General features: G+C 20.7%; 1 protein-coding gene across 1 annotated transcript in view; it reads right to left on the minus strand.

The window, feature by feature from the left end:
* LOC724287 (protein rhomboid) overlaps positions 1-27159 on the minus strand; it is an 869734-nt gene that overhangs the window by 787632 nt on the left and 54943 nt on the right. The gene's annotated exons all lie outside the window — the stretch shown is intronic.

The raw sequence follows: 27159 nt of genomic DNA on the forward strand, positions 1-27159 counted from the left end.
ATTAATAAATTATTCTATTAAATATTCTTCTATTAATAAATTTTTGATGTACTCTTTAACAAACATTTTTATAAAAAGATTGCATCGATATCAATCTTAAAAATTTCGTTTCACATTGGATAACAAAATATACATATCGAAGAAATATTTATTGTTGCCATATGTTTTCTATTTTTTTTTATTTTTAGCGCTTTAAATAGAAACAATAAATAAACAGCGATATTTGTTATTAACATAATAGGAATATGAAGAAAAATATAAAAACATTTAGTAACAAATGACCATTTTTTAGAAACATGAAACATCAATAAAATATTTGTAATTGTTAAATCATTAGAAATGCAAATGATGATATTAAAAATTCGAATTATTTCAAATATGATTAAAAAAAAAATTAAAATTCTTGAAAATTTTAAATCTTAATAGATATTGATAGTCTTGGAAATTTTTGAAATCTTAATAGACTTGTTCATTCGTTATATATTTTGGAAAATGATATATTTACAAAAACAAAAGTAATGATAATAATATACTGATATTATATAATGATTAAACAATATACGTACTGTTACGGATGAACATATAGAAATTCAATGCAATTATATATTTATTTAAACATCTCAAAAATTAATGATTATAGGAAGAGTTATTTAAAATATTGATTTCTAGAATTATTATTTCTAGAAATATTAAAAAATCAAAGTATTAAAATTTGAAAGTTAAAATCGAAAGTGACAATTTCTAAATATATTTATAATAACATTTAAATCTAGATTTTTTTATAATAGATTAATGAATTTTGAATTATATACTGAATATTCATTATTTTTTTTAAACACTATCGTAACTTTTATTTTCAAGATATCCAAAACAATCAAAATTATTGATCAAGATTTAAAATCAAGATTTTCAAGACTTTCAAGACGAAGTCTCAAATCCTGTTCAAAACGATTTAAAATTTTTCCTCTCTTACCAAAGGATTTTCAAGATGATCAAAACTTGTCAGGATACAAAACTTATCAAGTCTTTCAAAATCTTTAAGCATCGAATCCCATTCGAAGTGATTTATTATTTGATAATATCTATTCGAAGTTTGAAATGCAGCTTAAGAATATATAAAGGCAAATGTATAATAACCATTGTGTAAATCAGGCTTGAATGTCTCGTTTTCAGAAGCCAGTAAGTCATGGACATGTGCGCGCGCACGATTAGCATGCAACTAATGTATCGTGTGCGATTTTATCAGTGTAATCGACCATAATGAGCACGGATCTCTGTGGAGCATAATTCTTTTCATGAGCAAACGCCAGCATGTCCATCGCGATAATGAAAGTTCGATTAGTAACCGCGACAAAGGCCATGAATACAATATGAATCCAATACTTCTCGAATGTGACATGTTACATATTTTTTCATTCAGAAATGTGTCACGATATCGATAAAAGACCGATAATTTTTTCCAGTTTTAAATTCACTTTATTTTTCGCATGTATTGCAATTACACCGTTATGGTGGCAGATAAGCATATGAAAAAAAGGATGTTCATATTTGATGTTCACATAATTTTCAAATCATCGTATGGAATGTCATTTTTTATTAAAATATAATACCATAGTATCAATAAGACATGTTTGAATTATGTAATTCAATTGTTTTTTTATTTATCAATTCTTGTTTTAAATATTTAATGATTATTCATACATTGATTCTCTTGCATAATTCAATTTGATATTAATTATGAACTTTAATTTATTTTGGTATTATTAATTATGAATTTATAAATTATATATATATATATATAACTTATTATAAACTGATTATAAATTATCATAATAAATTTATTGTTAAATATTGATTAAATAATTTTTTTTTTTTAACATAAAATTGTAGTTATAATTATAAATCAAAAATTTGTTCCATAATTTGTATAATTTGTAATTTATTAATTCACTATTATTCATTGAAAAATTATTTTTCAAGTGGATATTTTTAAATAAATATGTATATTTTTTCAAATTTTATGAGAAAGAGAGAAAGAGAAGCAGGGAAAAATACATTGATTTTAAAATTTAAAAAATTATAAAAAATAACTTTCAAAAGTATTTTCAGAAACAATTTACAATTTACATAGTTTATGTTCAATTGATTCATTTAATTTTTATAAATAAATTTAACTAATTAATTTTAAGATAAAATTATATTTAATAAATATTTTTTTATCAATATTTAAATATATATAAATCATAATGAGAATTTTTTATTTACTTTTCAATATTCATTTTCAATTATTTATATTAGAAAATTAAATTATTTATTCTCTTTTTGAATACATTTATTAAGATACTAGATATTTTAAGTAATAAAATTGTATAAAAATTGCAGTCATTGTGTAATGAAAGAACGAAATTCAAGAATCATATTGGTAATATTAAAATAAAAATATAGATATTTTGTAAGCATTTAATAATTCTGATTCACATTGACAAAACTAGAATATATTAAATATATTAATAAATTAATTGTCTTCAAATAGATTAAAAATTTTATGTAATTTTGTGTATTACAAAATAATTGATATTGTATTAGAACATTGCTAAGATAATATAGAAACTATGCAATACATAATAATTATATTGGTTTCAAGTCAAGTTTTATAGTCCCAAGAGACTCCTAAATCTGCGTTAGGAGTTGATTTGCTACAGTTCCTGCAGAGAATGAAATGTAACCTAAAAATACCAGAAACCTAAGTAAAATGAATTACTTTTGCAACTTAAGTTAGAAAACTAGAACAACCATTATTTGAATATCTTTGTTCGTAAATCACATATTTTGAAGATATAAGTGTTTGAAATACATTGTCAAATAGGATGAAATAATAAATTTTAAATATCAAATACTTAAAAATACTTTTTTATTATTAATAAATTACAATTATATGCAATTATAAAAAAAATATAAAATATTTAATTTAAAATATGATATCTATTAAGTGAAATAAATTTTTAAATACATTCATAAAAATATATATAAATATAATTATTTGTATTCTTAATCTTAATAATTATAATAATAATATTCTATATATTTTATTGACACAGGATTATGTACATTGATCTAAGTTATTAAAAAAATTAATATTGAAAAATAATTTTAGAAATTTTCATTGTAATTTATAAATACTTAATATTGATGTTAAAATAATAAAATTTCAAAAATCAATAAAAATAAAAATTTTATAAAAATTTAAGAAATTTAATTTATATTTTTATTTTTAATTTTCATCTTATTAAAATTATTATCTGGATTGTAAAATTAATAGAAAAATACATATATATATAATAACACTCATAATATAAAATTTTATTATTTAATCATAAATTTATTTTCCAGTGAAAAATTATCAATTTTGAATTTCACAGATTAAACTATTACATCATGATCATGATACAAATAATTCATGTTTTCAATTAACAATAATTTTTTGTTTCCTATTTTAAATTCATGTGAAAATATTATATAAATCATTTAAATATGATGAAATTTTTCATTAGAACAAAACAAAAAATTTTATTTTGTTATTTATGAACTTTAATAACGAATAAAATTTGCTTTCTAATAATATTTAAAATCTGAATTGTTTAATTAATATTAAATTTTTTAAAATATTACAAATTTCAAAATTATTTTTTTTATTTCACAAATTTCTATCTATTTGTTGCAATTTAATTTTTATTTCCAATAATAATATTTTTATAATGTTTTTACAAAAAATAATTTCATAAAAAATTATATTAAATAAAAAAATTTGAATTAAATTTTGACAAATTATTATTTTAAAAATTTTTTATTTATTTATTTATATCATAAATATTATTTTATATATTCATTTTGAAAATATTTTGAATAAATTTATAATTAATTCATTTGTAAAAATTATTTTTCGTGCATAAAGATTAAAAATAATTTTTTTTTAATTTCTTCTCCATTATTATTAATTAATCGTGCAATTTCAATTTTTTTTTTTACTTCATGTTGACTGATATCGTCAGTTTTATTCCTATCAGATATCACTTTAACATTCAATACACACATATTCCTGCAAAATTTCGTTTTCTTCAACGCGATTCATAACAATGCTTCATATGCATCATCCTAATAGAAAGTCTTTAAAAACCCTCGCTTGTACCCTTGTAGACATGCAAGGTACGTTCGGACGTCTCTATTGAAACCGTTCAACCGTATCGAGATAGCGTCACTCAATATGCTGTTCAGTTTCTGAAGAGTAAATATGCAGACCGGGTAAACGGAAGGCAAAAAAGTGTCGGGCGTAAGTACCATCGTTCGAACGGTTCCCAAGTGCGGATACGATCTAGGACCTTCGTCGAAGACCAACGCCTGGCCAATGGTTTTTGCTCTATCTGCGGCCAAGATCGAAGACTGAGAGGAAATAGGATGGAACGATTTACGTAATTTCTATGGAGAAAACGACAGTACCCGGTGGAAAAGTTATGGCGTCGCTTTGCATACGAGTACGAGGGATCCATCTTAATCGGGAAGATGGCGAACAGCGACGCATTCGAAGTTCTATCTTCGTACGAAAAATAACGGTCGAAACGACAATGGTACGTTGTTACGGTAGCTCTTGTGAATTTATTACTAATCATCTTGATTCATGCATATGAGAAAGTGTAAATTATAGGTTAGGGGAATGTTCTTGGTGTTAACGTGATGCGTTAATGAAAATAAAAGATTTTTAGGTGGGTATATATGGGTATGGAGGATGTATTAAAAATTATGGCGCGAGTTGAAAGAGAATGGTTCTTTATATAATAGCAAGAATATATAAATAGAAAAAATTTTTAATTTATATGAAATTGTAATAAATAATAGTAAGAGTTTTTATATTTTACAATATATAAATATATATATTTATATGTATTTTAATATTATATGTATTTTAATATTAATTAATAAAAAAATTCAAATGAAATTTTTTATGATTATAAATTAGTATAATTAAAAATAAATATATATATATTTCTATTTAAATGATTATAATTTTATACTATTTATAGTATAAAATTAAATCGAATAAAAAATTAGTGCATTTTTTTTTTAAATATTGTGAAATATTATGTTATACGAATATATAGTGAATAAATATATCTATTAAAGAAGAGATTTGGAAAATCTACCAAAATTTCTCAAATAGTTGACAAAAAAATATAATTTTCAAAATATTCAAATGAGATAGAAAATCGACGAATATCACGAAAAAATATAGAGCACCTAATAAAAAATTGTTTTTAAGTCATATATACAATTATATTTTAGAAATTCATACATTTTAATAATAAATTTTACAATTACTAATATTATTCTTCTTATTTAAAAATTATTCTTATTTAAATGTTATTTTTATTTAAAAATCTGTAAAAAATATACCTATTTAATTAATTATATTATTATTTTTCTATAAAATAACAACTAAAAAATAATATATTCAATTTAAATAAATTTGCAAATATTTTATTTTCGTTTAAAACTTAATGTTTAAAACTTAAATGAGTTGTTTTCATTATTTTTAATAAAAAATAATTTTATTAATCTATTTTTTTATTAGAAAATATAATAAAATAAAATAAAATATTTTTTAAAAATTATATTTATTATTATTGAAATTTTTAATAAAGCTTACATTAAAAATATAAAAAAATTCTAAAAAAATTAAAATATTCTTATTTTTAATTAAAACTTAAGAATGAATTTATTAGCTATTAATAAGAAAAATAATAATAATAAGAAAAAGATACAATGGATTCTGGATGAAATTTTTTTTAATGAAACTGGATTTAAACATCATTGAATGTTTGATTAACAAACCTAAATTTTAAAATAATAAAAATTAATAATCACTAATAGTTTTTCTTTTTAATTTTCTTTAAAATTTCTATTTTTTTTAATAATTTATATCCTTAATTAAAATAGCACGATAAACTCTTTTAATATTTATCATAATAAACAAAGTCTTATATAGTAAACAAATAACATCATTGATAATCGTTACACGTCAAATTCACGAGTACATAAAAAATCTTTTCTAAAATAAACTTGAACAGAACAAAGAAAAAAATAATTTACTAATTCTCATAATAATTTACTAATAATTTTTAAATATATATTTTAAAATATTAAATTAAGATTAAGATTTAAAATTAAAATTTTATTAGATTTATTTTATTTTATTATATACATATAATATTACTATTATCTATATATATAATAGATATATATATATATACATATATATATATATATATATATATATATATATATATATATATATATATATATATATATATACATTTTTTCTTAATATTTTTTATTGTATGAAGATTTTCATATTTAAAACAAAAATTTTAATAATTTGTTTTTTGTAAAGCGATATTTTTTAGTAAATAACGCAATAATAAAATAATCAATTATTCAAAAGTTAATTAATAAATAAATATAAGTATATAATAATTCTAGCAACTGGGTTAAATCATATATTTTTATTCGCAAATTTTATTATCGTCACAATAATTTATTATGTAAATATACATATTTGTGAATATTTTTTTAATAACAAAAAAATGCATTTTGTTTTGAATAGAGCTATATGTATCTGTTCTTTTTCTTTTTTTTTCTTTTTTGTATATAAAATAATTCCCCAATAATTTCATAAAAAATCATTGAAAACTAATATTTTGTAAGACATTTTATTTTTACAAAATTTATAATAATTAAATATTATATTATTTATATTGCTTTATAAATAAATTTCACGATTTTTTATATTTTTTATATTTTATTATTTAAATGCAAAATAAAATAAAAGTAATTATGTAAAAATTATGTAAAATAAAGAAAAAGTAAAATTGTACAATATAAGTACAACATTAAAAATATAACAATGATGTCATAAGATTAAATATATATATATATATATATATATATATATATATATATATATATATATATTTCATAAAACAATTTCAAAATGACCTAATGAAATATCATTTATAATTCATATGGCTATCGTTTTTAATCACAAGCTCGATTTCTCGGTAGAAGGCTTTAGAAAATGCGTTTTAATGAGAGACTGCTCCGTCCAATAAATCCTTCAGTAGAATATCTCTTAACTACAGCTTTTTTCCCTCGTCGGATATTTCTTTTCCTAGGAGGGTCCTCTCATTATTTATCATGCACAGGCAGTTTATTCTACAAGCAAAAGTAAATCTCTATTCCCTTCCATTCCTCTTAATTTCACGGCTCCCTTAAAAATCAAGCCACCAGACTCAGTGGTCCAGTCAAGAAAACGAGAAACATCTAGAGATGAAGGTAAGGATAGAAAGAAAGGGAGGAAAGAGAGAAAGAGAAATAATGAGAGAAAAAAATGAATTCTCCGTGAGAAATTCCACTTTTGATTACGTCGCGTTACCTCGAGAAGTTGAGCGGATTTATACTGGACGCGTTTCTCCGCCACGAGATCGAAAACGCATGTTTAATGGAAAGAAAACAAAAAAAGAAAATGTATATTAAATTTTTCAATAAGTTCGTGATTTTTTTTCTAATATATATAATATAAATATATATATACATGAATAAAGTTAATATAAATAATTTGTATTTTATTTTTATATGACTTTTTGTTTTCTATATAATAATCAAATTTCTATAATAATCAAAAATAAATATCATATTTTTTTTGTTATAAAATATTTTTTTGTTTGAATCTCTCATATTCTGATTTAAAATTTAATGATTTCAAATTCTGTTTATTAATTTACAAAGATGTTTAATAAGGATCCTTAAAAACTAAGAATCTTAATTAAAAGAATTCAAGTTTTGAAAATATTTGAGACTTCAGTTTTAAATTTAAATATAAAAAAAAGATAAAAGTAAATAAAACAAAACTTAATGGAATAAATTAGAGAGGAAAACTCGTTTTATAATGAGGTTCAATATTCAATTTTTTTTTACTTTAATTTTTTTTTAGGTAACCATAGTCATATGAAATTAATGATCCATAAAATTGAACGAAAAAATCAATTATATAATTATTTCTTAATCTTTTCAAACACAAAAAATCTATTTTTAATCTTTTCAATTTATAATAATTATTGTATAAAAGATAGTTTCTATAAAATTAATTTTTAAAATGATACATAGATTTTGAAATTTATTTTTTTAATTTTAATTTTTAATAATATTACAACTATTTAATCTTATATTATAAATTTATTAATATTTCAAAATAAATATATAAAATGTTCATAATATAAATGAGTAAAAAAATTAAAAGTTTTCCCAAAATAATAATTCTAAATCTAGTTCAAATTTCTTTTTTTCCAAAATCCAAAATTTTTATATAACAAAAAATAATATTTAAAAACAAAAATCATATTATCATAAATTACTAAAAGATCAATCATCGCGGAATCTTAAAAGATTCATCAACTTCAATTTCGTTTCAACAACATTGCTATGGAAAACAATTTTTTTTTCAATATTAAAAGTCATATTAATAGTCAAACAAAAATTTTGCTTTATGTTTCTTTTCGGTTTATTAGATAGCGTAACATTTTAGAGAGAACTTGAATCGAAGAAATGCGTGTCAAGAGACGTGGTGGAAAAAAGTAAACGAGCGAGAAAAAGGATGGCCGAATGGCGATGAAATAACGAGAGAAAAAAAAGAGGAGTAGTCATGGAGAGAGAAAACATTAAAGCACGAGGATGAGGAATCCCTTTGTGTTTCCCAGGTGAGCGTTATAAATGAGCTTTCTGACGGGAACGAGGGTGCCTTGGCCGAGGGTGGCGAGCCGCTGTCCGACCACACCTATGCCACCAGAAGTCACAGGAGGACCACCGTTGCGACAAACGACCAAATCTGCTTTGTGGATGGATCGCATTTTTTTTTCTCTCCGTTTCATTCAACATTTCTTTTTTCTTTCTCGCCTATTTCGCGTGCTTTTTAATTATATCGGCCGGGAGTCGCACTCACGTGTCATTTAATATCTTAATTAATTAAATGGGACAGGGGTAATATTCTTGATAGTGAAATATTGTTTTGCTTGCTTTGCTTAAGCTTTTCAGGATTTTTTTATTGATAGCATAGATAGTTGTGTTGTCAAATTTTATGAATATAATTAAAATATAATTTTTATGTTTTTGGAGTTTGAATAAAATTGTTTTTATTTTTAATTTTATTTTTTTCTAATATATTTATAACAATAAAGGTAATTTATAACAATAAAATGCTTTTTTTTTTGCATATATTACATAAGATTTTTAATCAACTTTTTTTTTAAACCGAGATTAGATGAAGATTAAATATAATAAAAGTTATGAATAAATGTTATTTAAATAAAGTTATTATTTAACGTAAGTTTAAAATAACTTCATTCAAAATTTTAATTAATTACTTTTTTAATCCCTTACTTTGATTCTTGGAGAAAATTTTCATTATGAAGATTTCGACATTCAAAAAGTAGAATTCAATAATTGAAATTTTTTTAATAATTTTATTATAGATTTATTTTTATGTACTGTTATTATTTTTAAAAATATTTCGATAATTTTATTACAAATTTAATTTTTATTTATTGTTATTATTGTTACATATTTCAATATTGTTTTGTTTTTATTATTAAATTTATATTAAATTTTCCATTTTTCATTACATTATAGTAATTTTTAAGATGTTAACAATAGAAAAATATTTATCAAACAATAAATTAAAAGAATAAAAAAAAGATTTTTCTCTTTTTTTATATGATTAAATTTACACCATAATTCATAAACTTGTATATGTAATACATAAATTATTTTTCTATATTTCATTTCAAATTTCTCAAAATCTAAATATTTGTTTTAATCATATAAATAAAGTAAAATTATATATATAAATGTTTTTCAATTTAAAATATCCAAGTGTTTTCTTCCTATTTTAGTAAGATTTTATAATATAGAAGGCTTTTAACACAATTTAACAGATTATATATAAAGCAAGTCTGTTATATATTAAAGCAATTAATTAAATTTCCTCAGAAATAATTATTTGGAAATAAATATCAGACATTATATTTATGCATATATCCATATTTTGGAATTTATAAAATAAAAATAAGTAAAACAAATATAAAAAATAAAAATAAAAAATTAATTTAAAAAGTCTAGATATCTATTCTAGATATCTATTTCTATTTTTGCATTTTGTTTTCTGCGCTTTTAATATATTTTTGATTCTTAAGATTTCCTAAGATTTGGATGATAATAAATTTAAGTTTTTATTGCATTTATAATTTAACTATAATTGTATAATAAATTTAATAATAAATAATTTCTAAAAAAAAAAATTAAATTAAATTATAAAATTGAATTAGAAATAAATATTCTTGTATATTTAACATTTTAAAAATTATTTTCTATAATAGTTTTTATTTTATTATAGAAATATTATAATATCTTGATGAAAATCATATATGTAATACATAAAACTATATAATAAAAAAATAAAGAAAAAAATAAGAACAAAAAAAGACTTAATTATATCTAGCGTTATACTAGTAGCATGGTGCGTAGACACTGATGCGAATATAATGAAGCACAGTAGCAATTTGAAAGTTAGCTTGCAAAAGCACACCAAGCTACGTCATCTGATTAGGGATTATCCTTCCAAAGGCTTCGCTTTATATGCCAGTGTACGCGCTTACCTCTTCTATAAAGCTCGTGTGGGGGTGATATTAACAATACGTTTAGTTTACTAATAAAATGGGTCGATGCAATGAACCAATGAATAATGCAATGAAAGATTCGTCATTGTAATTACATATTTTTGTGTGTGAAGAGTACTATATTTGTGATGCAATTTTATGAACATGTTTTCCGAATATGTTGGTTTGGAAATTGAATAGTTCAGTAAAAGTATGAAAGCGCTTCACTAATTTTTGAGATTTTTAAAGTGCTTATGTAGATTTTTAAAGTTATTTTAATTGTCAGTTGTTATTAATTTATTTTTATACAATAAAAATATTTTCAGCAATATTTGGCTATATTTCAATATTCCATATTTTTATTTTTAATAATATATTTATTAATTATAAATTTGTTATATGATATACTGAAATAAATATATATATATATATATATATATATATATATATATATATATATATAATTATAATATATAATATAATATATAATATATTTTATATATATATATATATATATATATATATATATATATAATATATTATAGAATAATTTAAATTGTATATAATTAATTTCTTATTTATTATATATCTTATAGATTTTAATAAATAAGAAAGAACTTTCTTTCTTTTTATAAAAACCAAAGAATAAGAATAAGAAAATAAAAATAAGAATTAATAAAAATTAAAAAAAAAAAAGACAAAACTGAAGTCTACTAAACTTATCTTCTCTCATAGAAATGAAAAGAATAATGGAATTCGAATTGAAAATCGACAGATTTAAATGTAAGTCACGTGAGAAACAGTCTACCAAAATTCGTCAATTTCTATCAATATCTATATCTATCAATATCTATACTCTGCTATTTTTACGTGAGGTATGATAACTATCTTCGTGGCTTCTGTTATTTGGATAGTTGCATCCTGTGGTGCATGAGAATCGTTGAAATCAGAATATCATCTTTTCGCGTTCTTTTGAGAATTTTGTTAATAGAACCTACAGGTATTAAACTAGATCCGAGTAGACGTGGATTTTTATTTGATTCATTGTCAAATCTAAATAATTCACTCTTAACATACACAACACGATTTGTCTTATTTGGTGTGCTCTTGGATTAAAATGTGATTAAAATTTTCATGACCACTAGATATGTTTACTTCTTGTTTAGACTATGACTAGTTCGAAAAAAAGATTGATTTCTTCTTCATTATAATAATTCCTTTTTTCATCAATATAATTATTATGATAGATTGAAATGAATTCAAGTTTATAGATAGATCGCAAAATATGATATATTTTTATTTTTTCTCAAAATTAAATAATCAAATTTAGTTATAAAAAATAAAGAAAACAAAATTAAGACTTAAAATCTTTAATGTACAAATATAGGATGTACAAATTATTTTAAAATTACTTTATATATTAAAAATAAAATATGTCTTATATATGCAATAAATATATATTTGTATAAATTTTTTATATAAATAAATAAATATATTATTTAATTAATCGTATTTATAAGTTCTTACTTAGATAATATCGTGCAATCTATATAATCTAAGAATTTTCAAATGTCTTATTAAAATTATCATGGTAATTAAATATTTATTATACAATTTAAGCAAAATAAGTTTCTTAATTTTTTTATAAAAATTGATTGATTTCTTAATTTATAAAAAAATATTCGAAAAAATATAAATAGAATATAGAATATATATTCTATTATATTTTAAAATATAACATATAAAAAATATGTTATATTTAGAATATAAAAATATTTAAAATATATATAGAAAATATTTAATATATAACATATTATTTTTATTTTTATTTTTTCCTATTCCTGAATTTTAGAAAATAAAAAATTCTATACGATAATTTCTGGAAAATTATTATTTTGAAATTTAGCTTTATTTAATAATAAATAAATAATTTTTTTTAAAATTTAAATGATATTTTTATAATTAAAACAAATTAATAATTGTATAATATTATAATATTTAAAGTAATATTTAAGTCTCTCCCGAAATGTAAATGATTAAGAATTATTAAATAGCTTAATTTATCTCTTCATTTTTATATTTTTAAATTTTATGAAATATCTATCTGGTAATGTTTTAAAAATTCATAATTGATGAAATATATTGCTTTTTTTTTATACTTAAGTCCATTCATAGAATGTTCATAATTCTAACAAATTATGTATGTATATATATATATATATATATATATATATATATATATATATATTTATATAATATATTTTATATAATATAAAATATATTTTATATTTTATAAAATATATATAATATATAATATATAATATATTTATATAATATATTTTATATAATATATAAAATATATATTATGTATATATATATATATATATATATATATATATATATATTGGAAAAAGATATTTATCAATTACAACTAATATCGTTTTTTATTGAATTATTCCGCAAAAAATTATCCAAGTCAGATAATTGAAAACCTAGTCAAGTCAATGCGATATTGCTCCAATATGAATACATTGATATTGTAGGAACATGATACTTCAATAATATCAACATTTCGCGAAGCTTTCTTAGATATTAAATTTCGAGAAATGCGCGAAAGACAATGGATAGAATGAAACAACAGCGACCATACAAAAAGATTATTCTGAAACATAGTACGTTAAAGTATACTGCTTGCATACTTTGTGTTTTCAAATAATGTTATGAGAAGTATATTTCAGGCGCAGCATTAGGTGAGAACATACGACATAATTTAACCAAACGGTTGTACTCATCATAATTGGTTTCTATGCTTCAAAAGTTCTATAAAAAAATTTTTTTGATAAATCTAATTTTTGAATTTTTGGACTATTCTGTTATGTATGATAATATGATGAAAAAGATATGATAATGATAATGATAATTATAATATATATCATGTTTCTCTTGTATAATAATTTTCTAGCTAATAATATTAGCTATAGTTAATAAATGACATAATTAATGATTCAATAAAAAAAATTTTTTTTAATCTAAAAAATTTATATATTTTTTTTTGTTTATTTCCTTTTTTATTATCAAGATCGTGATTTATATAAGAATATTTTTTAATACTGGTAATTTGTAATTTATAAAATTGAAATATATTTTTTCAGATTATTGTTATTCATATTTTATAGCTTAATACAAATGTAAATGTAAATTCAACGAATTGATGTAAAAGATATTAAAAATATATTTAAAGAACGTAAATTTTTGTGAAAAATTTTCGAATTAATTATAATAGTAACTGTGTTTTTATATTTTCCATCATATCATGTAATAAAATTATTCGTTATATAAATAAATGTAATGTACAAAAACAATTAATATGAAGAAAATTTATAAAAAATAGATTTAATGAAAATGACGATGCAATAACAACATATTGGATGTATAAAATTGTTTCTTGATAAATATTCTTTTAAAGATGAGATATTTTTCTTTCTAGAACATACTTTAATATCTCGAACCAGCATATAAAAAAATCTTGTAATCTAAATCAATCACAATATCAGAATATCTCTTAATTTTTTATTGTCGCTTGTAATTTATTTTTCCTTTATCTTAATAAGTTTTATATTTTGAAAAAAGTAACTAATAGTAACTAAAAGAATAAATAATATAATAATAATAATAATTATTCTAGAATATATATATAAATAATTTTAAGACAATTTTTTTAAGTAAAGTTTACCAGTCTCATGTTACTTAAATATGTTATTTTTGAAATTTTATTAAAATTATATTTTAAATGCGTATTATATTATATATGAATATAACAAATTGAATGTTGTTTCTTTATATATGTTTTAAATCTATCTATTTTATTTTAGATTATATTTAGATTATATTTAGATTATATATTAAATTTTTATTTTAATTTTTAATACCAAAAACAAAAAAATTAATAAATTCTCGTTTAATTATTTTCTGTTGAATTAAATTATATAAATGAATAACTGATTAATCAAATAATATCTTTACAGATTGCAAATAAAATAAAAATATTCACATGCATTTACAATTTTTCTTATTTATCTTTTCTTATATAAAATCTAGATAGAATATAATATTATCAATATATAAACATGATAATTATTATAATTATTATGAATTATTATGATAACATATATATATATATAAATGTATACAATGTATAAATGTATAACATAACATATATATAATATAAATATAATGAATTATACTATTTATTTAATGCACATTTGTAAATTCACATAATCAAAAAAATTTATTAAAATGATTATTTCCATAATAATTTATTTTAACGAATCAAAAAATTACAATAATAATATAAATTCTCAAATACAACAAATATCTTGAAAAATTTTTTTCAACTATTCATCGCAATCTAAACCATATCCCTTATGATTGTTGAATAAACAGTGATTATCTCGGCGCAAAAGTCTGACAGGCGAAAGTGAAGACTAGACACGAATATTATAATTAAGAAGATGCTTCTCTAGGAAGGAAAAAGAAAAGGAGAAGAATAGGGCGCGAGGTGAGATGCAAAAGATGCGTCAAAGAGTTGTTTCGAGGTTTCGCGGCCTTCGAATCGGATGATTTGAAACTTGCAACTCGTAGCCTGAGGCGAACCAGTATTAATACCAGTAATCCAAGAATCGAGAGATGCTCGCGTGCGTTCGTCTTGCACATGTTCCAACGAGCTGCCGATTCCAATTACTAGCTATTTTTCTTCCTTCGATCGTCTTGACCTCCTTCTTTTTGTTATTTCCTTTTCTGCCGAAAGCGTCGTTGTCTCGCGCCATGGTTGCTCTAAAAATCGACACCGATTAGTAGAGAGGACCAAACAAACCAAGGAACAAGCCGGCGTAGACATATCAGCTGGACGTATGCAAATTATAGCTCAACACGATTCAACGTGTCCATATGGTGGTCCACTATTATCCGCACGCTCGCGATCAACAAAGCGATTGACCTTAACGAAACAACTCTCATGGCGCTCTCTGAGAATGTTCACGTGTCTTCAATCATTATTTTTCTTATTAAAAAGAGATAGATTAGTTCAAGAAAGATTCCATCTCACACTATTGTAATGTGAAGATAATGTAAATAAAAATATTTTATAATTTTGTAATAACATCTTTAAAATGACTTATGCATTTTATACAAAAAATATGTATTTATTTGTATAATAGAAAAATAAAAATAAGAAATATTCATAAAGTACTCAAATAAAATAAGTTAAATAGTTTATATGGATTAATGTTCAAATGAATATAAATTGATATGGAAATTAAAATAAAATAAAAAAAATAGAATATGAAAAATAGTAAAAAAAGAGAAAAAATTTAAATTGATTTTGATAATTCAAGTGAAATTTTCAAAAATTGAAATAAATTTGATAATTCAATAAATTTAATTTTTTTGGATTACATATAGTTAATCATAAACACAAAGAAATATAAATATGAAAATAATAGAAAACATATTTTTCAATAATTGTTGAAGAGATGTTATCTTAAATAAAATTATATTATAAATCTTATTTTTACAATATTGCAAAAACAAATAAAATAAGATTTATTCTTAGTATTCTCTAAAAATTCTCCTTTAATATATTTTATAAGTACATATATTTTTTTAAAATTTCTTCTTCCGTTTTTTCTACAATATATTATATTCCATTATTACTTTCTGCTTTTTCATTACATGTAAATTGATTTTTTTAATTAGAAAATTGATATTCTATCTATTTTTAATATTTATCTATATTTTCTTTATTATTTTTCTTATTACAAAACAGAATTTTCTATTTAAAAATTCGTAATCAATATTCAGAATTCATTTTCTAAGGTTTTTCTTCAGATCTCATAAAACGAATAATTAATATTTCCGATTATAATTTAATCTTATAAAACAAAATAAAGTGATATGATATTTTTAATAAAAAGAAATAAGAGAAGATAATTTCAAAAGAGCGTAAGAAAAATAATCTTAAAAAAAGTCTTAAAAAAAGATTGTTTTTATATTTTTTATATTCCAGAATTTTAATCAATTATAATATTTATATGACAAAAGTAATCTCTTAAAAAATGATGAATAAATCATAAAGATCTTCAATTTATTCAAAATGTAAATAAAATATGTAAATATAAAATATAAGAAAAGATTTTATTAGAAAATAGAGAATATGCAAATATTTTTTGCAATAATTATATTATTAAATTTAATAATAATTAATTAATATAATAATAATAATTAAAATACATATACAAATGTACACAAATATTCTTACAAAATTTCAAATCAAACATATATGTATACATACATATGTATGTATATAAATTAATAGTTACTATATTTTCTATAATTAAAAATTAAAAAAATCAATTTCGAAAATATAAATTATAAAATTATTAAAAACATAATAAAATATCGTATTTTTATATATTTATACTTTTTGATTAAATATTATTTTTCTTTATCACAAAAGAAGTATATTTTTATTTGTATACTTGAAATTATTACTTAACTTATATTTATTATATTATATTATTATACTTAACTTTTTGACTTCTAGAAATTAAACAAGAGTATTTCCAAAACTATGATAGAATTGGTGTTTTGAACGTGATGCTATTTCCCGAATGATTGTCAGAATGGAATATATTTCAGGATGTTTCGAAAGTGTAAAGCATAGAATTGCAGAACAACGAACTACTATTCCGGTTGGAATGCTATTGACTCGACAACGCAATTGATACCAATAACAACTATACACAGCGGAGATTACTTCCAAAGTAAATCTGTATCTAGTCAATCTTCTACATCTACAGGATGTTAATACATTTATGAAATATTTTTGCAGAGTTGATTCTCAAAATTAAAACAAATGTAAAAGTATGATATTTAGTAATTAATATACAAAAATGTTATTTGTGGTTTATTTATTGATTTATAAGCTATTGAAATTTATATTACAAAATCGGACTGTCTTGTTTCCTTTATTTTTATATATTTTTTATATATTATATATTATATATTATATTCTGTTATATTCTATTTTCATCTCGCTTCATCTAATATGAATTTAAATTGCTTATAATTTGTGAGTTTAAAGAATAAACTTCCATCAAGATTTTTATATATCAACTTTTGTGCTTATTTATGTATAAAAATATAATTATAGATATAAAAAAAAAATTAAAAAATTTTTTTTCCATCAAAAGTATTTTTTTTGTAAAAAATCATTAAATATTTAAATAATATTAATCTTTTTTTAAATCTTCTTTTAAATTAGAAATATTTTGTAAGGAATTATTTTTTATAAAAAAGATTCTTATAAAATAGTTGTATATATTTTTATTATTTCTATAAGTTTTATCAAAATTTATGTACGGTTTAAATAAAAATATTGTTGTAGCACATAAATTATTTTTTTTAAATATTTATATTATTTATTCAAATACTAAAATGTTTCAGACATTTCCAATTTCTATTCATTTTTGCTTTCGTTTATGTTTAAATTTTAATTATTATTTAAAAAACTTTGAAATTAAACATATATTCAAATATAAATTAGAAATTTTTGTTCAATAACATAAATTATTTATTAAAATTTTTAGAAAATGAATGAATAAAAGCTTAAAATTTAAAATGAATAAAATAAATTCAATGATAGATATTATCGTATTGATGAAATGTTACAATTCTATCTAATAAATAATAATTTTTTGAGGAAAATTAATAATTCGTTTAATACTTTTTCAAGTATTATAATAATAATTAAACACTGGAAAAATCTTTATCTTATTTTTAATTTTGAAAGTGTAAAAATCTTTTATTTTCTAAAATTAATTTTTTAATATCTTATGAGTTTTTAAATTTTGATTTTTTATTTTTTTTATTAAATAAATTTTTAAACATATTTTTTAATACTTAATTCTTATTCTTATTCCTACATCATTTATTACAATATTTTTTTTTTTTAGTTTATAAATTCATTATTATTTTACAATGAATATAAGAATGCTGACAATAAATTATGAATATTTTTGAAATTGAATAATTATGATAATAATAATTTATTTTAATTAATTCAAATTTTTTTTATTAAAAATTATTTTAAAAAATATATAAATTATTGAACGATTCATAAAGTCTTATAATTTATAAAATATAAAATAAAAATAATTTTTAAATTATTTATGATATTTTAAATAATTTTTTATGAAATTCAAATTTTTATAATTTAATTATTATTATAAAGAATAATTTCTGTTCGTTATTAGAAATCATGAATAAAGGAGCAAAAAATTTTGTATCATTTCATGTAATATGTGTTATAAAAAACGTTCAAAAATTGTTTTTTTATTTCATTTAGTGAATTTCAAATAATCCTATCATACATAAGCAAAAATTAATATCGTTCATCATATCAAAAATATTTAAACAAGGTTTATACAAATTCTCGAATGCCTGAAATAGAAATTCAAATTCGAATTATTTCTGAATCAAGAAGCGTAATCTAAATACGATGTGCATCATTTTCCGTTTCACAGACAGATGAATATCAACAGCAACTCTTTCCATTAACATTCATGTGAATCTTTCTCTTCAAATCAAACAAAATTGAATTATTATATATATATATATATATAATTTATTTTTAATTTTTACAATAGTTTTAATTTTCCCATGAATTATTAGTTTAACCATGGATAATCAATTGATACAAGCTCGAAAATTTCGACAAAAAAGAAGAAAATATACTAGAAAACAAACGTAATTTCAAAATAATTACGAGATATGATGACGAGATCGATAAGAAAATAGAATTGAGAGCAGGAACGGAAATTAATTTAAATGAATCTCGAAGGATGCGGCGAATTCTTGAAGCCTCAAGGGAGATCGAATTAAACGAATCAGAGAAAGTTGATGATTCGGAAGTGAAAAAAGAGGGAAAACTCGAGTACTTTCTTATCGCCTTCCAAGCATCTCCTTTCTCTTCTATTCGAAATACATGAGATAGAAAAACGTTTGTCGTTGAAAAAAGTTGGAAAAGGAACGAGGATTGGTATAAATGGAAAAATACGAAAGAAAATCTAGTCTTTAGCCATCGAACTAGAACCACGTACAAAAATTTCAGTTCTTCGTTTCCTTGATTTTCCAAATTCATTTCCTCTCGAGGAAATTGTCCTTTATTGTCCTTAAATTTTAAATTGGATGCTTACTTGGATGATTATGTATTATATATATAGAATATTAATATATTTTCATGAAATGTATTTGAAAAATCGATTTTAAAAATCAAAATAAATATAAAAATTGATATATAAAAATATTGATTAAAATTTATTAGATTATTAGTTAATGTTAGTTAAAAAAATTTGTGTTAGATGAAGTGAAACGGAAATAGAATGCGATAATGATGTAATGGACATAAAGCGGTCTTTTGTCTAATATATTTTCTTTTGTCTAATACAAAATTAAATCACTTATAATTAGAATGTGAATTTTTTATGTAAAATCAAATTTTGAACATAAGTAAAAAAAATGAAACTTAAATAGAAATTTAGTTTATTTGTCGAATATAATAATGTGTACTTTGAACATTTTTTACATATATTCATATTCTATAAATATTTGTATATTGAAATTTTGATTCATTAGAGACATTTTATAAATCTTAATAATTATAGCACATGCTATTTGAATAACTAATAATTTAATTTTCTAATAATTTTATTTTTATACAAAAAAAATTATTTATTTCTAATTTTTCTATATTATATTAATATTAATAGATGGGATTAAATAGAAACAGCAAACTTTAAATATTTTCAAGCTTTCTGAATTGCTAAAAATGAATTTTTTTTTTAATATTTTTATTATATCGAATATATTTTCTGACTAGACTTATGATATAAAATTATTACATATATTTTAAAAAAATATTTTCTTTCGAAATTTTAAAATTGACATATGTATACATAATTTCTTAATCATAAAATTTCTTATCTCTTTTCTTTTAACAATCTTAATTCAATGATCAGAGACAGTACAAAAAGGAAACAAAAATAGGAAAGAAAGATAGAAAGAAAAGGGACAACATGTAAATGCATGGAGGAAATTATTCATAGAAGATTCCAAGTTGTAGCCGCAACGAGATGAAATGAGATTCATGAGACAAGTCGAACTAACGATGCCCGACAATGTCCTCGTTCTCATCCTTGACGACGAATATCATCACCGGCCACCACTCGAGATACGGATCAGTGCTAATGCTTGCTTTATGGGTCAGCTTGTCGAGGTCACGTAGCGGCAAGGTTTGCGCGGAATTTAAAAAAAAAAAAAAAAAAAAAAAAAAAAAAAAAATAAAAAAAAACAGGAAAAAAAAGGACCTGCAGTCACGTGTTGTCTCGAGATATATCTGCTCGAGGAAGAAGCCATCAACGTGTTCTTTCATCGTGCAATATTTAGAAACGTGTTCTTCTTCCACATTCACAAAGAAGATCTGCATAGTTACCGGCAACTATTCACGCGCCCATCCGCCTCGCGATTCTTATCCACGTTGGCCCCGCGATCTTATCAACCATTTTGTACCCGATCATTGCGCAACGATGCTTGTCAAGAAATACATGGTGTAACCGTATCTGGAAGCGCGAAAATTGCGTATTGTTTCCCAAGACAGAACATCGCATTGTTTCTTTCCTCAATCTTGAAAAGCAATGTTTCGCTTTGATACCAGGTATAAATTATTCGCGGGGTTCTGCACGCTTAATCATTCGATTTACATGTTACTTTATGTAGCTGAGTTAGATTTTTTTTTTTCAACGACACGCGTTTCGTGTAAATGCGTTTCATGTTCTGCATGATTAATGATCATGATTCTCTGTAAAGTTTTATGAAATTTCTGATTGAATATAGTGGACGCATAGGAAACTGTGTTCTTTTTGTTTTTTGCCTTTTTGTTTCGATTTGTTTATTTATTTATCGATGAATATTTATTGTTGATGCATTGACAATGATTATTTGAATATCAATTTTATGATATAATAGAATATTTTATTTATGTGAACTGTCATGTAATGGAAATTTTCAAAAATATAAAGTTTAATAAATTCTTCTTTGAAATCAAAAAAATTAAAAATTTTTTTAATAAAAACTTTCTAATAATTCTATAAATATAATTGTTTACTGTGCCTTTTCATAAAAACTAATTATTTATAATAATAATTTTTATTTTTAATTACATTTATATTTATATTTTACATGTTTAATGTAACAATATTTTTATTTCTATTAATATTTTATAATCATGCTTTAATATATTTTTTTTCATTCATTATTTAAATATATGATTGATCTTTATTTAAATATGTTTATATTAATTTATATTTTATAATAGAATATATAAGAGCCATAATTTATTATTACATTAGAGAACATTAACATATTAATATATTCATAATTATAATTTATATAATACTACCATACAAAGTGATATTAATAATAAATATGTATTTACAAAAGTTTAAAATTAAAAAAATGTCAAATTCTACTATATATTAAACAAAAAATAAACGAAATATTCTATTAATATATTTGTATTCAATATTAGATATTAAATAATAATGTTGTTAAAAGTAATAATAAATAATTTTGTCATCTGATTAACGATATATTCATACATTTAGTTGATTCTAGAGATCAAAGCACATAAAAGTTAACATATAATTTCATTTAAAACTTATTTTTTATGTTGAAAGAAATTAAAGTTCATATGCAATTAAAGACAGAGCAATTTCACTTTGCAAACTTCAATTGCTTATAACTAATATATATATATATATAATAATAGAGAGAAATATTTTTTTGATCTTAATTATTTATTCTGTAATACAACGAATTCCCATTAGAAGAAATAAGAATAAATTAATTCCTTCTATTTCACTAATTCTGATTTCTTTGATATCATACGTACACTTTACTTAGAAAATAAATGATAATTAAATTTAATACTCAAACTATTAAGACAAATGAATTTATTTATCTTCTTGATTGTTCAGGTAATTATATTTTATATTTATAATTCATTATAAACTATGAAATTATTCCGTTATATTATTTTTACTATGTGCGGTATTAAGAATATAGGTATATTTAAAAATCAAATATTATTTATTTATTATTGACTTAAATTGATTATATGATAATATTAATATAATTTAATTGTTCTATTATTTTATTTTTTTAATTTCTCATTATTAATTCGTAATTATTGTAAAAAAAAATATTTGTTATCTCTTTAAAATAATTTAAAGAACTTGAAATATCCTCCGGAAATTTCCTTCTTAGAATAAAAATATAAAATATTCAAATTATCTCACTTGGAGTTCTAAATTTTTAATAAAATTAGAATAAGATTATAAATAAAGGAGAGGTTTTTAATCAAACTGTTCCAATAATTTATGGTAATAATTTATAGTACTTTTAGTATTAAAATTGCTTGCATCTAAAATTTATTCAATAAGATTTATACATGGAAAAGAAACTTATTTATATATTATTACATATTATTATTATTCATAGATATATTTGAAATTTCAATTACTTAAAATATTATTTAAATATTATTTAAATATCTACTAAAAATAATATCTATATTTGATTATTTAAATCATTCAAAATAATTGTATTAACAATTTCAAATTCTAAATAATTTGTTACAATGGAACAGATTGTAATACAATCCATTCACAGTAACTATAGTCAAAGACAAATATTTACTCGGAACCGTACGTGTACAGTGCACACCGTCCTTTTCACTCCGAAAATGAATCACGTTGCTCAAATACAAACATAAGTAATCAAAAACAAGGAAGACGACTGGTACAACGGGCAACAACAAAGAGAGGGAGACGAAGATCCCAGACAGAAATAGTTATAAAAACAGAGCGAGAAAGAGAAAAAAAGAGATCACAAAGAGAGGAAGGAATATTATGGTTTGTATCTTTGTACGCGACACATCCTCTCGATTTTGGTTCCTCCTCAGGATCATACACCTTCTTCTTCATCGTCACGCATACACCACAGCGGGCGAGCACTCTTCTCCTCTGAATTATACGACTATACGTATTCAAATGATTGATCATTTGCATTTTTATAAAGAAAAGAAAAACAAATCACAAAAACTTCTTCCCATATACTTGTACCTCAATTCCTGAATATTCTTCTACTTCAACCATTTATCGCTCCTTTCAATCTTACTTCTTTTTCACGTTTGTCTTTATGTAATTCTAAATTTTAAGTAATTTCAAGAACTATTTATTTTAATCTTATTTCTTATACAATAATAGAATGTTATTTGATTCAAAATAACATAAAAATTAATATTATTTACATTTAATTAATTGATCTTTTATTTATATCACAATATATTCGATATGAATTAATGAATAAACAAATGAATAAGTGATATAATTAGTGTATATTGTGATGAAACGGGAAAATATTTAAATATTTTTTGCAACATAAAAATTTTTTATTTTCTTGATCGATATATCTTTAAATATAGCCAGATCATTATTATTTTATTTAAATTTATTTTCTCTTTAAGTTTAAAATTATATTATTATAAAATTGAATAATTTTAATTGATAATTTTAAAAAGTCATGGCATTGAAATGATATTAATAGAGAAATAATAAATATATAAATAATAAATATATAAATTTTGGACATATGATGAAAAATCATATAGAACATACATATCTATTTTAGTAATAAATGTAATTAGTAATAAATATGTGATAGATATATATTGCGAACAAAATAAATTCTTAATGCTCTAAAATAATTTTTTCTTATTGTTTTAAAATTGTTTTGCAAATGTATATATTTTAATTGAATTCTTATTCTTTAATCTAATTTTTTTTAAATAATATTGATTAATTATTTAACATTTTTAAAATTTTTTAAATTTATGTATATTCCAGCAAATTTAATTAAATATATATTTTAATGAAAAAGTTAATCATTTAATTTCTAATTAAATCATATAATTATTGCACTTGAAATAATTAATATTTTTATTTCATTCATCAAAATATTTGTCTTTTATTATTAAATAATAAACATCCGATAATGAAATTAATACACTATATGTTGAGAGTTCATTATAATACGAATTTAATGTAATGATAAACTCAGCAAAGTGGATGCTTAATATAATTGCTTCCGTAAATCTTGTAATCTGCTTATATACAAATCGTATAATCTCTTATTTAATTCCGAGATTTTTCTCACATATAAATAGAAATAAGTACTTTTTTTTCAAAATTAATAAAAGTGAATAAGAATAAAAATAAGAATAAAAATCATTTTAAACGAGCTAATTCTAATAAATAAAAAATATATACTTGCACACTTGATACGAAATGTTTAAAATATTTTTTTTATTTCTATAGAATTTTTAAAATTATTCTAAAACTCATTAATGAATTTGATTTTCGTAAGGCAAAAAAAGTATACAATTATCATTTAAAAAATTAAAAATCAATTTTGTTTTTCGAAAAATATTATGAATATGAAAAATTGATATATGTTATTATGTTTCTCTTGAATATAATATAATTTTAATTTTTATAGTTTATTATAGTTTTAATTCAATAGAGAAAGAATAATTCTAATCTTTAAAAATTCTTAGTTAAATAAAATAAACAAATTCAAATTTGCAGAAACTAAAAATACGAAGAGATTACAAGAGAAAATTATTCTAACTTTATCATTGTTTCAGAGATTTGATCATTTAATATGGTTAGAAAAGATAAATCTGGTACGAATTAATAAAATATAAAATTAATTCAAAATGAATATCTACTTATTTGAATTCTCTTCAATGAATTATTAAAATTATTCAATAATAAATTGTGGGATCCAAGAAGGAGAATGCAAAAGAGAATTATGTTACAAAATATTGAAAAATAAAATTTTATTTTTCAATATTTTCTGTTTTTTGATATCTAATTATTATTTTTTGATTTATAATCGCGTAATAAAATGCTTGCTATATAATAGATATAATAGGTATAATATATAGGAAATAAGATTATTGTAATAATTTATAAGTAAAAAAGTTACATCTCTTTTAATTTTTATAAAATTAATTGACTGTTCCGATAATAAGAGAGACATGTTTATTCTATAACTAAACCATTATATGTATATCTTTCCATCATAAAATAAATAACATAAACTTTCTTAACTATAATTTATTTTATAAATAATTGTAAAAAGATTGTTAAATGATAAATAGATAATTTAAAGTAGATTCATCACATATTAGGAAAAAATAAGTTTGGTAAACATGATGATTCACACAATGATTTTTTTTCTTGCAGTGGAAGCACTGAAAATCGACTTTCCGCAAATGAACCGTATCCACGTATTATAACCGTCGAAGAAGTAAGTCGTATCTAGACTTGCTTCGATTCTTTCGCTTCTCTCCCCTTTTTCTCGTTCGTCTGGCGGTTATCGAGCATGCAGACTGCCTTCGGCTAGTTTAGATTATATATTATGAAGCACGTGCCTGCACGCGACATGTTAACCAGAGTATCAGCAGTAAACTGGACGATCTTCTAGAGATGAGAACTAAACATGCTCTTTTATACTTAATCTTTAAAGAATTAATCGCAGTCAGGAAACAAAAAAAGGAATTTTATAAATTTTTTGTGAAAAAATTTTTGAATGAGAATTTTCTTATTTCAAAATATATGCTTTTAGTACAATAATAATTACATATATTATGTATTTTTTTCAAAATATTCCTTTTTATATAACTTATAATTGTTTTTACTTTAAAAGATTTTTAGTATGTTGAGATATACACAATTTTTTGCGGAAAAAATACAAAATTTAAAATATTTTAATTATTACGTTAATTTATCTTATAATTTGAATATGATAATTTAAATTTTACTGAAAAATAATCAGTTTGTCTATAACATTGAAAATATTGATTAAAAAATATTAAATATTAAATATATCCAAAATATACATATAATTTCAGAATGATTGATAAAGTTTTCGAGATATCTTGTTATGGTTTTTAGATATATATAGGCAAATATTTATATTTGTGTTGAATCCTATACAAATCTCAGCAGATTTTATTTACGGTCATATCTTTAAAAATTTTAATTAAATTATTTTTAAATTTTCATAGAATATTTTTAAAATGATATTCAAATTTAATATATATAATTTAAAATAATTCAGATAATGTCACTTTTGAAAAATCAAGTTTTTGATTCTATTTATATAAAAATAACTATATAACTATTTTTTAATAATAAAAAATTGATAAATAGTATTTATT

This window comes from Apis mellifera, linkage group LG11 (genome assembly GCF_003254395.2).
Source record: "Apis mellifera strain DH4 linkage group LG11, Amel_HAv3.1, whole genome shotgun sequence".
NCBI lineage: Eukaryota > Metazoa > Arthropoda > Insecta > Hymenoptera > Apidae > Apis > Apis mellifera.